Raw genomic sequence first — 12,822 nt, forward strand, 5'->3', positions numbered from 1 at the left:
GCACTTAGGTTGTATCCAGCATTTGGTTATTATAAACAGTGCTGCTATGAACATAAGGGTGCATAGGTTCTTTTGAATTGGTGTTTATTTTTCCTTTATTTCTCTTGCCTTAGGAGATCTATCAGTGAAAATATTACTGTGTGGGATATCTGAAATTTTCCTACCTATGTTTTCCTCTAGGACTTTCATGATGTCACACTTACATTTAAGTCTTTTATCCACCTTGAGTTTATTCTGGAGTACAGTGTAAGTTGGTGGTCTAGTTTCATTTTTTTTGCATGTCCCTGTCCAGTTCTCTCAACACCATTTGTTGAAGAGGCTCTTTTCACTCCATTTTATGTTCCTTCCCCCTTTGTCAAATATTAGTTGACCATATAGACCTGGGTTTATTTCTGGGCTCTCTATTCTGTTCCATTGATCTATATGTCTCTTCTTATGCCAGTACCAGACTGTTTTTATTATCATGGCATTGTAGTATAGTTTGGTATCAGGTATTGTGATTTCTCCTACTGTGTTCTTCTTCCTCAAGATTGCTCTGGTTATTCGGGTTCTTTTTTGGTTCCATATACAGTTTTGAAGTATTTGTTCTAGGTCTGTGAAATATGTCTTTGGTATTTTAATAGGGATTACACTGAATCTATAAATGGCTTTGGGTACTATGGACATTTTAATAATGTTGATTCTTCCCACCCGTGAATGTGATATATGCTTCCATTTATTTGTATCTTCCTTAATTTCTTTCTTCAGTGTTATGTAGTTTTCTGAGTACAGGTCTTTTACCTCCTTGGTTAAGTTTATTCCTAGGTACTTTATTTTTCTTGTTGCTATAGTAAATGAGATTTTTTCCAATTTCTGTCTCTGAGAGTTTATTGTTGGTGTACAGAAATGTCTTCAATTTCTGAACATTGACTTTGTACCCTGCTGTTTTGCCGAATTCACTTATTAGGTCGAGTAGCTTTTTTTGTGGCATCTATAGGGTTTTTTGTTTTTTTTTTAATTTTATTTTTTAATTTTTTTATTTTGGTTTTTCAATTACAGTTGTCCCCTTTTCCCCCAATTTCTCTCCCTCACCCAACCCACCCCCTCTCCCGTAATCATATCCCTCCCCGTTGTCCATGTCCATGAGTCTTTCATACAGGCTCTTTAATTAAACCCTTCCCTTACTTATCCCCCTTCTCTCCCTCTCCCCTCCCCCCTATTGACTGCTATTCTGCTCTTTGTTCTATTTAGTTCCTTTGTTTGTGTTGTTCTTTAGTTTCCTGTATTAGGTGATATCATATGGTATTTTTCTTTCTTTGCCTGGCTTATTTCACTAAGCATAATTCTCTCTAGTTCCATCCATGTTGTTGCAAATGGCAGGAGTTCCTTCTTTCTTTCTGCTACATAGTATTCCATTGTGTAAATGTACCACTGTTTTTTGATCCACTCATCTACAGATGGGCACTTAGGTTGTTTCCAGCACTTAGCTATTGTAAACAGTGCTGCAATGAACATAGGGGTGCATAAGTTCTTTTGAATTGGGGTTTCAAGATTCTTCGGGTATAATCCTAGTAGTGGAGTCATTGGTTCAAAAGGCAGTTCCATTTTTAATCTTTTGAGGTAATTCCATACTGTTCTCCATAGTGGCTGCACCAGTCTGCATTCCTACCAACAGTGCAGTAGGGTTCCCGTTTCTCCACATCCTCGCCAGCACTTGTTGCTTGTTGATTTGTTGATGATGGCCATTCTGACTGGTGTAAAATGGTATCTCATTGTGGTTTTTATTTGCATCTCCCTGATGGATAATGATGTTGAGCATTTTTTCATGTGTCTATGGACCTTCTGTATGTCCTCTTCGGAGAAGTGTTTGTTCAGGTCCCTTGCCCATTTTTTAATTGGGTTGTTTGTTTTCTTGATGTTGAGTCGTATCAGCTCTTTATATATTTTGGAAATCAGTCCCCTGTCTGTGATGTCATTGGCAAATATGTTTTCCCATATGGTTGGTTTCCTTTTCATCTTGCTGATGTTTTCTTTTGCTGAGCAGAAACTCTTCAGTTTGATGTAATCCCATTTATTTATTTTTTCCTTTATTTCTCTTGCTTTAGGAGATGTATCCGTGAAGAGATTGTTACGTGAGATATCTGATATTTTCTTGCCTATGTTTTCCTCTAAGACTTTTATGGTGTCACGGCTTACATTTAAGTCTTTGATCCATCTTGAGTTTATTCTCGTGTGTGGTGTAAGTTGGTGGTCTAGTTTCATTTTTTTGCAGGTCCCTATCCAGTTCTCCCAGCACCATTTGTTAAAGAGGCTCTTCTCACTCCATTTTATGTTCCTTCCTCCTTTATCAAAGATTAGTTGACCATAGAGGCCTGGGTTTATTTCTGGACTCTCTATTCTGTTCCACTGATCTATATGTCTTTTCTTATGCCAGTACCATACTGTTTTGATTACAGTGGCTTTGTAGTATTGTTTGATATCTGGTGTTGTGATTCCTCCTGCTGTGTTCTTCTGTCTCAAGGTTGCTTTTGCTATTCGGGGTCTTTTTTGGTTCCATATGAATTTATGGAGTATTTGTTCTAGGTCTGTGAAATATGTCATTGGTATTTTAATAGGGATTGCATTGAATTTGTAAATTGCTTTGGGTAGTATGGCCATTTTGATGATGTTGATTCTTCCCATCCAAGAACATGGTATTTGCTTCCATTTATTTGTTTCTTCCTTAATTTCTTTCTTCAATGTTATGTAATTTTCAGAGTACAGGTCTTTTATCTCTTTGGTTAAGTTTACTCCTAGGTACTTTATTTTTCTTGTTGCTATATAGGGTTTTTGATGTACACTATCATGTCATCTTCAAATAATGACAGTTTTACTTCCTCTTTTCCAATATGGATGCCTTTTACTTCTCTTTCTTGTCTGATTACTGTGTCTAGAACTTCCAAGACTATGTTGAATAGGAGTGGAGAGAGTGGACATCCTTGTCTAGTTCCTGACCTCAGGGGGAATGCTCTCAGTTTTTGCCCATTGAATATGATGTTGGCTTTAGGTTTCTTGTGTAAAACCTTTATTATGTTGAGGTATTCACCTTCTATTCCCATTTTGCTGAGTGTTTTCATTATAAATGGGTGTTGTACTTTATCAAATGCTTTTTCAGCATGTATTGATATGATCATGTGGTTTTTGTCTTTCATTTTGTTTATGTGGTGTATTACATTTATTGATTTGTGAATATTAAACCATCCTTGCATCCCTGGGATGAATCCCACTTGATTGTGGTGTATGATTTTTCTAATGTGTTGCTGGATACAGTTTGCCAATATTTTGTTGAAGATTTTAGCATCTATATTCATCAATGATCTTGGCCTGTAGCTTTCTTTCTTTGTTGTGCCTTGACCTGGTTTTGGAATTAGAGTAATACTGGCTTCATAGAAAGAATTTGGGAGTCTTTCCTCTTCTTGGATTTTTTGGAATAGTCTGGGAGGATAGGAGTTAGTTCTTTCCTAAATGTTTTGTAAAATTCACTCATGAAGCCATCCAGTCCAGGGTTTTTGTGTGCTGGGAGTTTTTTGATTACTGCTTCAATTTCACTAATTGTTATTGGTCTATTCAGGCTTTCTACTTCTTCTTGATTCAATTTTGGAAGATTATATGTTTCCAGAAATTTGTCCAAGAAATGTCTTGATAATTATAGTTGGAGGACAGGTAGGAGAACAAGCAGAAAAATTGCTCCAGTGAGCACCTTGAGAGGGGCCCCAATCAGCAGCCGAAGGGGAACCAGAAATTAAGGGCACATAACTCCCACATTCGGGTTGGTTTTGAGCTGGATGGAAGCAGGGAGATGATGGTATTAGAATTGGAGAGGGCCAGAAGGTGATTAGGAGTAACTGGGCTGGGGGTGGGGTACAGTGGGTGCAAAAGGTAACAATGCAGATGTTAATGAAGAGAGATCATAAGGGTACAGGGCTGGGACAGGCTGTAATTTCTAGTTAAATCCTATGATTTCTATGAGCCTTAGTCACTTTTGAAACACAGCAGGGTAATTAATTAAGCTATGTTATGTATATAAACCCACACACACTAAGTAGCTATTTTCTTGGGAGAAATAAATAATCATTTAGAACATAAAAAACATTCCTGTTTTGCCCTATCATGTATTGATTATCCTTTGAAAACTATCAGCATCTCACAAACCCATCCAGCTTGTTTCTGAAGTCTTAGTCTTTCCCTGGAGAGAGGGGAGGGGCTGACATAGCAAGTGATTAAAGTTGATGGGACTGAGGTGAGGATCTGGAAGGTATGGTGGCAGTTCCTCCAGAGAGTTCCAGGGCAGGATGACTAAAGAAAGAGGTTTGGATTTTTTTTTTTTAACCAAAGTAATGTGGATAATTCACACAACTCTAGTTCAGTGTCCACAGTGGGCAAGAACATAACCCGTCTTGCATTGCTTATTTAAGAAGTCTTTATGTGACAATTTATAGTGGTCTTATAACATCTTCTAGGAACTAGTTTTAACTTAATCTTAGTCCAGGTGCTATACTTATTATTATTGACAATTGGTTCTCCTGGCAATTATGATTATTGGCCATGCTGCTTAAAATCTAAGTCATACCTAATTTAGTTAGGAGGTACAGCAGAAGAAAGGTAGAATATGGCAGCAGAGTAGACCTGGATTCATATCCTTGCTTTGCCATTGCTTAACTGTGTTGTTATGGGCAAGCACTTCAAACCTTAGTATTTTCAATGGTAAGAGGAGATGCCGTTGTCTTCCTCATAGGGCTGTTAAGATTGAAAATAAGGTATGTAAGGAGAGACTTAGCTTTAATTTCATAGGTAAAGGCCTCAGGTCTGAGTTTAATATTGACTTAGTGTAAACCTAATTTACAACTGCACCTATATGAAAAAAGTCAATTGGAATCTGCCTGACAATGTTAGTGTTGGAATCTTTTCTATGACTTCCTGTTTACTCTGAAGTTTTTCAGAATTAGCAGTTTTCCATTCTCACCTATTTAGTTTAACTTAATTAGAAAGCATCCACCTATCTATGGCATATGAAGCCTTTGATATTTTTGCTCTGGCCTATCTTACAAGCTTCTTCCCTCCTCCTCCTCCTTCACAATTACATCAATTTCCTAGTACACCATGACATGCACCATTTCCATGCCTTTGCACACATTGTTTCCTTTATCTGTGTTCCTCTCCTCCGACACCTGGTAAATTCCAATTCATTCTAAAAAATACTCAGCAGTCCCCGACTATGATCTGTTTCTTCAACAAGAATTTATTGACCTATTGTTTGTCAGGAACTCTTTCTTAACATAGTTATATAAGATAAAAAGATATTGTGACATCTTTGTGGGATCTTTCAAGAAGAGCTAATCATTTTTTTCTTGCACATACTTGTACTGTAATGCTCCACACAACAACTTTCCAGTCACTGATGGACTACATATATGATAGTGTTTCCATAAGATTATAATGGAGCTGAAAAATTCCTGTTATCTAGTGATGTCATGGCCTTAACATTGTAGTACAACACATTTATTCACGTGCTTGTGATTATGCTGGTGTTAACAAACTTACTGCACTATCAGTCGTATAAGAGTGTAGCATCTACAATTATGTGCAGTACATAATTCTTGATAATAATAATAAAAGACTCTGATACTGGTTTATGCATTCACTGTGCTATACTTTTTGCTATTTACACTTCCTACTTATTAAAAAAGTTTGCTGTATAACAGTATGCTATGTTATCCAGCAGAACCTTTTTATATCTTGTGTTTCCCAAGTCTTTTGTTTGCATCATTTTCTTTTATGCTTGACTTAATATTGTGTTGTTTTGTTCTTCTGGGGCTGTAAGTGTTCAAATAATGGTGAAATCGCCAGTGATGCAGTTCTCAGAATGCATCCCCATTGTTAAGTGAAACATAACTATATATATTTGTATCCCATATCATACTGTATTGTTGTTGTTTACAAGTTTCTCTCCCCAGTAAGACTCAGTTCTCCAAGAGCAAGGCCCAAATCCTTTTTTTTAATTAATTAATTAATTTGTTTGTTTATTTTATTTTTAGAGAGAGGGGAAAGGAGAAAGAGAGGGAGAGAAATATCACTGTGTGGTTGCCTCTCACTGGCACCCCTAACTGGGGACCTGATGTGCAACCTAGTAATGTGCCCTGACTGGGAATCGAACCAGCGACACTTGGCTCACAGGCCGACACTCAATCCATGGAGCCACAGCAGCCAGGGCCTAGCAAGGCCCAAATCTTAATCATTTTTTCTTTTTTGCATAGTAATTATTCACAAAGGCTTCTTGAACTAAACCGAACTATGAACAAAAGATACATAAATGATAAACGATGTAGTCATAAATGCCAAAGTTTACATACATAGGAGGAATGCCCAAAATAATTGGTACAGATAATAAACTGTGAGAAGAAAGGATGTGAATATAGGTTGTAATTGAGGAAGATTTCATAAAGAAACTGGATCTTCAGTTAGACCTTAAAAAAAGAGGTAAGTTTGGGAGAGGTGATGAAAAATAGATGAAAATGAGCAAAATCATGTTTAAGGGGTAATGATTAAAAAACTGAAACAGAAAACATTATTGGCCAACTTCAGAAAAATGTTAAGATATGCCATAGGAAGGAGTTTAAGACACAGTAAGCTCACAAAACAATAAACATAATCACTTGACTTTCTGTAAGGCTTTGTGGTTTTCCTAGCACTTTCAGTTTTTCCCCTTAACTATTAAACTATGACATAAACAAAGAAGGTAGGCATTATGACCAATTTACAGATGAAGAAATTGAGATCAGAGATGATAAATAACTTTCCCAATCTCACAGCTAACAAGTGACAGAACTGGGACAATAAACCAGTTCTCATGAATGATTGTTTCCAACATACACTCTCCTCTGCCATGTTGATGTATGGGTGTGTACATTAGCCTGATTCCAAGAGAGACAAGGCAAGAGAACCAAACTCCAGGTAAGACCTTCAGTGCCTTTGACTTTAAGCATAAGAACTCCTCCTCTCATGCCTCTCCTCTCAACATCCCATGCACAGAATATGAGCCTGGGTAGCCTGAAGCTTAATATGCTTATAGTGAACCAGCTTATTCCCTTCTTTGTTCCCTAACAAAGTGAAAGAGAGGCTAGAGGAGGCTCTTCTTTTTCTTTGGAGAACCAAAGACTTCCATTATGAAGAGAAGCTGGACTAAGTTATTACTTAGTTATTGTAGCAATTAAGCCTTATCTGTTCTTGCCCTGCCTGAGTGGCTCAGTTGGTTGAAGTATCATTCCCATGAGCCAGGGTTGTGAGTTCAGTCCCCAGTCAGGGCATATATAAGAATCAACCAATGAATGCAAGAATGACTGGAAGAACAAATCTCTCTCTCTCTCTCTCTCTCTCTCTCTCTCTCTCTCTCTCACCTGCCTCTCTCTCTTTAAAGTTAATCAATCAATTAAAAAGAAAATCTATTCTCATTTTTGAACTGTTTTGTTTCATGCTTGAATATGCTATTTTGTAGATGTTGAGACATTTGTTCATTTGTTTATATTCTTATTTATTTATCCAGATGGGGCAGGCAAGGTATATAGTAATCCACTATAAAGTACTTGTTTATGAAATCAAATAGATGTTTCCTAATTTCTCAGTAGGAATGATTTTTATGTGGCCAACTTGCACTACACTATTTTTCTGAATGACAAATTAACTTTGGAAAAAAGAATTATTTAGTCCAAAGATTTAGTAAGTCTTTTCTCACTTGCACATTTAAAGAATGTGTGATCTTTTCCGTACATTATAAAAAATAAAATAAATTTCATCTTGTTAGGACTGGTAATCTGCAGGATAAGTGCCCTTGCACAGTATACAGTTGACCCTTGAACAACATGAGGGTTAAGGCCACCAAGTCTGCATACAACTTTTGGTACTCCAAAATTTAACTACTAATACCCTACTGTTGACTAGGTGCCTTACCAATAACATAAAGTTGAGTAACACATACTTTGTATATGTATTATATACTATATTCTTACAATAAAGTAAGATAGAGAAAAGAAAATTTTGAGAAAATTATAAGAAAAATACATTTACAGTATTTATTGAAAAAAAAATCCACATAGTAAATGGACCCACATATTAAGTGTTGTTTAAGGGTCAACTGTAATATTTCTCATTGTGTATGGCACTCTGCTCCTTTCCAGGGACAACTATTTTCTCTATTTCTCTTCCTTTCACTGTCTATTCTATTTGCTTCTATTCTTCTTTCTCCTCTCACTCCTTTCCTTCTTGGACTTTTTGGGGTATCCGGCAGATAAACCACTTACTTCTGGACCAACTTTTCACAATACCTTCTAACAGATTATTCTATTTACTGGAAGAACCTTTCCTAAAAGCTTGTTCTATTTAACAAACTTTGGAACAAATGATCTACCTATAAAGTCAGATCTTGGAACAGAATTAAAGAAATTATGTGAACAATTAAGGCAAAAACTGATGCTATCTTTGAAAAAAGCTATTAAAACCTTAACAATGCATATAATCAATTATTGGGTCAAATTAAATTCTACTCAGATATTTGCTTCACATTGCCAGGGCTCCATATATACATTTTTAGCCTATTGTTCTAAATAGTTGGAAAAATAAATATCATATAATCTCACCTAACACAGGAAACTAATGAACAAAACAAACAAATGAGCAAAATAGAACCAGAGACATGTAAACAGGGAACAGACTGACAGTGACCAGAGGGGAGGAGGGAGGGGAAAAAGAAGGGAAAGAAGGGGAAGGGTCTAGTTAAGGAACTAATATGAATGACTCTTGGATATAGACAACTACATGGGGATTGTGGGAGAGTGGGGAGGTGGATGGAGCAGGGGAGAGCAAAGGGGGAAAAATGGGACAACTGTAATAGAAAAAATAAAAAAATAGTTTTGGTCAGAAAATATATGATTTTCAAGAACCAGAAAACCATTTTGAGTAAAATGATCATAAATGTGGTTCCTACCTGATAGTCAGCGAAGCACTTCAGCAGCAGTGGCTAATTTCTGAAATAAAGTAACCTGGTTCTAAAGGTTAGTATCCATTCACTTAGAGCTATAGCCTTCGAATGCTTTCATATATATATAAGGATGTCTATATATAGAATATGTAAGTCAATGGAGAAATTACCATTCTGTCAGCTTTAATAATTAACTTTCATTAACTTTTACAATAGAAAAACTCCAATGTGATCTTGACCTTTGAGACTATGATCAGCAGAAGGGATGATAACAGCTTCCTCCAGTTCCTTGTGAGATTACACCACTCATGGCACGTGTGTGTGTGTGTGTGTGTGTGTGTGTGTGTGTGTGTGTGTGATTGATTTGCAGAGATTTGCACAGCAGATTGCATGTGGAAGTAAAAAGAAATCTCAGCAAGGGTTCTCTCTCTGATAATTTACTAACCAGTTTAGGTGGGAGTTCAGATATATTGCTTCTTGGCTGGATGACTCCATGGAACTCTCATGATTTGCACAAGAATGCCATACACATTAATTTCTGGTATGATAAAGGCCCTTGTTAGGAAGCTCTCTGAACTCCAGGCAATGAGCACCTGGACTCTAATTCCTGCCCCTCGCCCCCCATTATTCTCACTAAGAGCAGTAAACCCTTTGCTACGAAAGCCAATGAATACTTTGCATCGTCATCTTACTTAATGTCTTAGCATTTAACCTGCTGAAGATTCTTTTGGAAACCTCTTTTAAAATGTTTAAAAAAAATTTTTTACCACACTTCTCTTTATTTTTCACCTCAGAGTTCTCTGCCAACTTTTCCTCTATCTAAACCTGGACTCCCTTTCCTTCTTGTTCTCTACCCTTATACCCTAAGCGAGAGTCCAATGGTTTCCAGTGACTTTCAGGTCTCCAACTCCAGCCCTCTAGACCCACATGTTGAACTGCCTGGATGCCCCAGAGCCATCTCAGTCTTGACACATTCAAATCTGAACTCTTAGTCTTTCCCCTGAAATGTGTGTCAGCTCTAACTTTTACCATTCCAGTACACAACACCCATCTCTACTCATGTCAGAAACCTGGGAATCATCCTTGACACTTCATCTTGCAAATACTCTCCCCTCCCAGCCAATTCACCAGCAAGTCCTGTTCATTCCACCTCCAAAACGTATCATAAATCCATTGTGTTTAATCTCCACTCTTGCTTCCCTTGCCTAAGCCACCAACAGCTCTCACAATAGCCACCTTGCTGTACTTCTTGCTTCCTCTTATTTATTTATTTTTTATTTTAAGATTTTTAAAATTATTATTCTATTACAGTTGTTCCAATTTCTCCCCCTTTGCCCTATCTACCCATCTCACCCCCCACCCCCACAGTCAATTCCCACACTGTTGTCCATGTCCATGGGTCATTCATACATATTCTTTAACTAGTCTCTGGTCACTGTCAGTCTGTTCCATGTGTCCATGGCTGTGGCTCTATTTTGTTCATTAGATTCCTCTTATGAGTGGGATCATATGGTATTTGTCTTTTACCAACTGGCTTATTTCACTTCACATAGTATTCTCCAGTTCCATCTATGCTGCCGTGAAAGGTAGGAATTCTTTCTTTCTTTGTGTTTCATAGTATTCCATTGTGTAAATGTACCAGTGTTTTGATCCATTCATCTGCTAATGGGCACTTGGGCTATTTCCAAATCTTGGCTATTATAAATAGCACTGCTATGAACATAGGGGTGCATAAATTCTTTTGAATTGGTGATTTGGGATTCTTAGGGTATTCCCAGGGGCAGATTGGCTTGGTCAAAAGACAGTTCCACTTTCAGTTTTTTGAGAAAATTTCATACTGTTTTCCATAGTGGCTGCACCAGTCTGCATTCCCACTATCAGTGCACTAAGGTTCTCTTTTCTCTGCATCCTCTTCAGCAGTTGTTATTTGTTAATTTATTAATGATGCCATTCTGACTGGTATGAGGTGCTATCTCATTGTGGTTTTAATATGCATCTCTCTGATGGCTAGTGATGTTGAGCATTCTTTCATATGCCTATGGGCCCTCTGTACGTCCTCCTTGGAGAAGCGTCTATTTGGGTCTTTTGCCCATTTTTAATTGGACTGTTTGTCTTCCTGGTGTTGAGTTGTATGAGTTCTTTACATATTTTGGAGATCAAACCCTTGTCTGATGTATCATTGGCAAATACGTTCTCCCATATGGTCGGTTCCCTTCTTTTCATATTGATGATGGTTTCTTCAGCTGTGCAGAAGCTTTTTAATTTGATGTAGTCACATTTGTTTATTATTTCCTTTATTTCCTTGCCCTAAAGGATATGTCAGCGAAAATATTGCTGCATGGGATATGTGAAATCTTACTGCCTATGGTTTCCTCTAGGACTTTTATGGTGTCACTTCTTACATTTAAGCATTTTATCCATCTTGAGTTTATTCTGGTTCATGGTGTTAAGTTGGTGGTCCAGCTTCATTTTTTTTTTTTTGCATGTAGCAGTCTAGTTTTCCCCACCAAATTTATTAAAGAGCCTATTTTTATTTTATTTTATGCTACTGCTCCCTCTGTCAAATATTAATTAACCATAGAGACACGGATTTATTTCTGGGCTCTCTGTTCTGTTCCATTGATCTTTGTGCCTGTTTTTATGTCAGTATCAGACTGTTTTGATTACAGTGGCCTTGTAATATACTTTGATATTAGGTATTGTGATTCCTCCTACTTTGTTCTTCTTTCTCAAAATTACTGAAACTATTCAGGATCTTTTTTGGTTCCATAAGTTCTTGAAATATTTTTTCTAGATCTGTGAAGTATACCATTGGTATTTTAATAGAAATTAGATTGAATCTATATATTACTTTGGGTAGTATGGACATTTCAATGATGTTAATTCTTCCAATCCATGAATATGGTGTATGCTTCAATTTGTTTGTATCTTCCTTAAGTTCTTTCTTCAGTGCTCTGCAGATTTCCAAGTACAGGTCTTTTACCTCCTTTTAACCCTTCTAGTCTCTTAATCATCCCCCTGGCTGGTTTGGCTCAGTGGATTGAGTGTCGGCCTGCGAGCTAAGTGTCGCTGGTTCGATCTTCCAGTCAGGGCACATCAGAGAAGGAAAACTCTGACTCCAAAAAACCTCCGCTGCCTTGTGGCATACCTCTTCAGGGGAAAGGCTAAGGGAGTAAACCCCGACAGAAAATCCGGAGCCGGAGTCCCTAAGGCGGTTTGACGTTGTAGTCAACACCGGCAACTCCTGCGGCGCACCTGAAGCCAAGCTGTATTGACTCCGTCTTTCCCTTGGACCCTTCAGCTGCGAAGAGAGGGGGGGTCTGCTGCATGGGCAACAGCAGACCCTCCATATTACCCTGCCCAGGCTCTGTAGCTTCAGCTTCACTGGAGAGGACACTCCAGCATCATCGCAAGATGTCGATTCAACACGGGAGGAGACAGATACCGTGTCACTCCCGAGTCGGACTGCACAGCCATTCTTGGCGGTGCAGATAGACTCTTAAGAAGCTACACCATCGTCTCTCGAGACAGACGGCTGCCGACGACGAGTCTCTTAATCATCTAATTGTAGGAATGAGCTTTTCATGCTAATCCTCTTCATGGAGCCAATGTTAATCCTTATAATATTGAATACAAGGCCTCCAAAGTCTTGCATGATATCTCCCTGACAAACTCTCCTACTTCATCTGGCTCCTCTTTCACCATTGTTTTCTCCATTCCAGCCACTGAGCTTCTTTAGAATACTCTGCATTTGCCAGCTTCTTTCAGGCACTGTTTCCTCTGCTGAAATGCTCACACCCTTCCCTCTCTGCCTGGTTATTACTTAGTTTCAG

The 12,822-nt window shown here is 37.9% G+C and overlaps 1 protein-coding gene across 1 annotated transcript in view; it reads right to left on the reverse strand.

The window, feature by feature from the left end:
- The window catches only part of SLC26A3 (solute carrier family 26 member 3), a 49,002-nt gene extending 39,917 nt beyond the window's left edge, over window positions 1–9,085 (reverse strand). Inside the window, exon 1 of the mRNA XM_090287352.1 lies at window positions 8,996–9,085. The gene's annotated coding sequence lies outside the window, so the exon portion shown is untranslated. The remainder of the gene's footprint in view (window positions 1–8,995) is intronic.
- Window positions 9,086–12,822: the final 3,737 nt, after the last annotated feature.

Source organism: Furipterus horrens, unplaced genomic scaffold (genome assembly GCF_987537825.1).
Source record: "Furipterus horrens unplaced genomic scaffold, mFurHor1.1.pri manual_scaffold_9, whole genome shotgun sequence".
Taxonomy (NCBI): Eukaryota; Metazoa; Chordata; class Mammalia; order Chiroptera; family Furipteridae; genus Furipterus; species Furipterus horrens.